Genomic DNA, 5,219 nt, shown 5'->3' with positions numbered 1-5,219 from the left:
CCTTTGCAGAGTGGGTATTATATGCTATAGAGAACAAAGGCATGAGGGCAACTAGAATGAAGCAATTTCAACTTTTACTGAACCATGTATTTCTACCAAAACTGCATAGAAACTGAACTAACAAAAAAAATCCTATATTAATTAAGATAGGTAGAAGACATACTGTAAGGTTTAGAATAACTCGCTGCTACAATCAGGGCTTTAACGATATATATATATATATAGAGAGAGAGAGCGCTTCGAAATAACGTTAATGAACAATACAGTATATAAATCCTGTTAATAAGTATTTCAATAAATAAAAGAACCAGACAAGCAAAAAAAAAACCTAATTCCAAAATAACAATATTCCGTTATATTCAACTTGCAAAATCTCTAACAACATCGAGTAATAATCAGCAACAATACTCTTCAGCTATATATCGTGAACTAACTTGTTAAAGCTCAATGTAGAGTTTTTGTTCACTTGTTAGACCACGAGATTACAAGTAATGTGATCGTAATTTATATACTCTTGTGCAACATTAATGATATCTGTGCGCCACCACTCGGGAAAATTTGACGTCAGTCTTATAATACACACATAGTTACTAAAAATAAACGTAATCATTTAGAAGATGAGTTAGCATTTTGAACGTAACCAAAAATTTCTGGACAAACTAAACGATAGAAGGAATAATAAATGAACAATAAATAAAACCATAACCAAATAAAAACATAATTCTATATCTCACAATATAATATGGCTGTATATCACAGTGTTATTAATCCTCAATGTTACTGCTGCGCCTCCTGGGTGACGTTTAATTTCAAATAAATTCGAGATCAAATGTATATAATGCACTGAATTACAGCAAATTAACTTTACATTCTTTTAAATGTAACATTTACATTTAAATATTGTTTGTAACTCGAATATGATAAATGTTAAGTTTATTTGAGAAATAAAGACTAAAGTGTATTTGTTTATTTGTTAAGCTTGTACGATTATAAACAAAGTGGGTTGGACTTGACCTAGTTGCTAGAGTGACAGATCTTTTAATTTTTGAACCGTTGCTGCAAAATTGGGCTTCACTATTAGAAATGACGGTCAAATCTTACTATTTGATCAGACAAGGGTAGTCCAAAAGTTGGCGGTTGGTGCTTTGAGTACAATTCCGAAAACAAAACTAGCAAATTTCAACAAAAGCATTTCTAAATATTTTTGTGTGACTTTTGTTTAATTTGAACAAAATTTGTTTTCACTCGATTCGTTCACACCGAGCTAACACAATTAAGAGTTACTAGACATTTAATATCTTAAAGGGGTTATAGTCATGTGTATTCGTTTTCAATAACTAAATAAACATAAAAAGAAGTATTTAGACTGAACCAAAAACTTACAACATCAAGTTCATCAGTCACTCCCACAGGTGGTGTCAGTACCATAAACTTCACAGAGAGCTGTGGACAAATCAGTTAATCAAGTTAATGGTTTTGAACAACATTTCGTGACTTGATTGGGTAAGAGGACATGTTATGTAGTAATGGACTTAACATGTTTACAGAATTTCCGGTCTTCACTTATTAAATCAGATGATATACAACTACTCCCTACATTCCACATATATTGACTTCCACTCGGATGTCTGGTGAAAGTTCTCTGTTTAGGAGACTTACTGTCAGGAATCTTTAATATACACAGTTGCAACGGATAACACATTCGGTTGTTTGTGTAAGGTGACCAAAAACACGCAGGCCCATACGCAGAATGTATAAAACGGAGTTTGTAATTTGTGAGATTAAAAGCTAACCAAAATTGGGCGAAGCAAACCATGCTAATGCTACGGGGGTCTGGAGACATGCCCCCTAGAAAATTTATTAAAAAAATAGATGCTATGAGATTAAAACTGGAAGCAGTTTTGCATGAAATACAGCTTAAACAATTGCATAGGTGTTTACAAAAAATCCACAAACATCCAAAGAAAAGTCAACAAATCATCATTCTGTGTGACACTATATGGGGAACTAGACTTAAATTAGCACAATATGTATGTTTTATTATAGTAAAGTACTGTACTATATACATACAGAGTAGTTATTAATTGTTAAATTATATTACTAATCCAAACAACGCTGTACAACAATAGCATATTAGCTATTTCAGTCGTTGGCTATTATATACGTACATGTATGCACTACTGAAATAACATGCTAGCATGCTTCATTCTTCTGGTGCTTTTCTATAAATAACTTAAAAATTATTTAAATGTTTGTTTAAAGCTAAGCACAAAGCTACAAAATGGGTTATCTGTGCTCTGCCCACCACGGGTATCGAAACCCGGATTCTAGCGTTGTAAGTCCGCAGAAATACCGCTGTGCCATTTGGAGGCAATTTCAATGTTAATAGCAGTGTCATAATGATTACATATTAAAGCTAGAGCACTCGGTCTTTTTTCGGTTTGTGTACACCTCAGGTCAACCGGCAGATGCCGAACGTTCCCGTGAACATGAACTTAGTGGAAGTATTTTTTTTATATCATAAAAATAGGGGTCTCGACCGAATTCCTTTGGACCCCCACCCCCTGCGTACGTACCTGACACGAGTCAGAAGTATAGCGAAAATAACAGGATAGTAATAAAGATCGAACTTTTCTAAGACGTACCTCTTATCGAACCATTTCGTTCAGAGGATTGATTTTTGCTGCTAAAAATAAACATGTTTGTTTAAACTCGTTACCTTACTATACGTTGCTATAAGAAATCCATATCATTATAACGTTTGAAGTTTGGATTCATAATGAGTTAGCATTTACATAAACTTAGTTCTAACCTTTAAATGAATGATATGCTAATAAACTTAGTTTTTCAAATCATAGTCCATAAGCTCAGAGATAATATCCATATTACACTGAACAAGTTTCGTCACTGAAGCGTGAGTGTAGCCGTGACAATGATCTACTCGTTTTGCTCCAAGATGGCGAACCACTATAGTAAACTATAAGAAGTGAATTTTCTCCGTATGGTTGAATTCTAAGGAAGTTAGTCATGATCCCCAATGTAACTGTTCCGAAAGAACAAGAAAAAAGTGCATAACAACACTATATTCCTGTTAATACAACCTTATAAACAGGGAGCACTAAAACGTGAGATCAAATATCTTGTGATGACACTACCTATAAAACAGTGTATAGCAGCACGTGAAAATATAATATAACCCTGGTGACACTATCTGAAAAACCAATCCATTACAACAGGTGAGATCAAATGTAACTATATACACTACCTCAAAAACAATGCTTTGCAACACGTGGAAATCAAATGTAACCCTGGTAACAATACCTGAAAAAAGTGCATTAAAGCACTTCAGACCAAATATATTCCTGATAAAGTTGAAAATCAGTGCATAAAAACACGTAAAAATATAATACAATATTGATTACGCTACCTTAAAAATTCTATTGCAATACGTTGGATGAAATGTAACCTTGTGACACTAAACAAAAAACAGCGCATTAATACATATATAAGAATAAATATGCTCCTTATGGCACAAGGTGTGAGATCAAATGTATTCATTGTAACACCATCTGCAAAAATGCATTAATACACGTGACACCAAACGTTTCAAAAACAATGGTGATACTAATTGAAAAATAGTGCATTACAGCACATGAAAATCAAATGTATCTCTGGGAACACTACCTCAAAAAAAGTTCATCACAACCCATTAATTCAAACATATCTCTTGTGACATACCTGACAAAAACTACATCAAATTCAACCCTGTTGACACCACCTGAACTACAGTGCTTTACAACCTTGGCCCTTTTCTCATTCATAACACAATTGTGTGGGCTCAAGCCCTTGCCTTTCTGCTCTTATACCTGAAAAGTGCCTTTTTTTTTCTCAGTCATAAAAACTGTCAATAACGACTAAAAGACAAGCGTGATTCCACACCTTCATTGCTGCGAGTTAGAAAAAAAATAACTTTAAAATGAATGGCATATTGGGATTCATAAGTCTTTACAGTAAAGAAAATAATTGTGATATGCAGTTAAGTGTTAATACGCGCGAATTCACTGTTTAGTTTTAGACTTCAAAAGTGTTTATAAGATCGATTGAACAGGAATAAAAGAGGATCTGTTTGTTTCTCATGGCTTTCTACCTTATGTGTACCAATCACTCTCTCCATAGTCTCATCTTACAACCCCCCACCGCCAAAAAAAAAGTCTTGCCTTACGATGCTTTAAATTTTTTTAAATGTTTTTTTTCAATGAACCTCTGCCCTTTTAATGTTCCTTTGCACCTTATTGACGTGAGGCCAAATGCAACCTTGGTGTAACTATCTGAAAAATAGTGCATTGTAACCCGTAAGGTCAGACTTAACTCTGGTGATAGTAATTGAAAAATAGTGCATTTCAGCAGGTGGAAATCAGATGCAACTTTAGTGACGCTACTTAGAACACAGTTCATTAAAACACATAAGATATGCAACCCTGGCGACACTTCCTGAACCGAAGTATATTAAATCATGTGTGATCAAATGTATCATTGGTGACACTTTCTGAACTACAGCAGATTGCAACACGAGTGATCAAATGTAACTTTGGTAACAATACCTGAAAGACAGTTCACTATAACACGCGAGATAAAATATAACATTGGTGGCATCACCAGAAAAACAGTATATTATAGCATATGAGATAAAACATGAGTTTGGTGACACTACTTGAAAAATAGTGCACTGCAATACGAGAGATCAGATGTAACCCTGGTGAAATCATTGTACTACAGTACATGAAGATCGAATGTAACCTTGGTGACTTTACTTCAATTGTAGGATCACATGCGTGCAATGTCATGAGAAGTTTAATGCCAGTGAGACTTTAAATGAGACGTTAGCACGTGAAAAGTAATATGAAGTTCTTTGCCATTGTTTGGACTATATGATACTACGTCACGTCATTGTCTGAAATATATTACACTACGACATGTGTAAGACAAGGGAATATTCCGTTTTACATTCTGAACTACATGACACTACTGCACGAGTAGGGGAGACCGGTGCTAGTTGTTACGATTTTTAGAAAAAGTCCAATATCTAGCGAAATAACCCGAATCATACATTGAAACTGAATGAAAGGGAAAGATAAATATGTACTTTATCAAAATTATGTATTCTATATTGAAAAAAATTGGTTACATAAAAGATTTTGTAAATATTTTGAAGTAAAGTC

Source organism: Limulus polyphemus, unplaced genomic scaffold, assembly GCF_000517525.1.
Source record: "Limulus polyphemus unplaced genomic scaffold, Limulus_polyphemus-2.1.2 Scaffold1819, whole genome shotgun sequence".
Taxonomy (NCBI): domain Eukaryota; kingdom Metazoa; phylum Arthropoda; class Merostomata; order Xiphosura; family Limulidae; genus Limulus; species Limulus polyphemus.
This window is presented reverse-complemented; position numbering follows the sequence as displayed.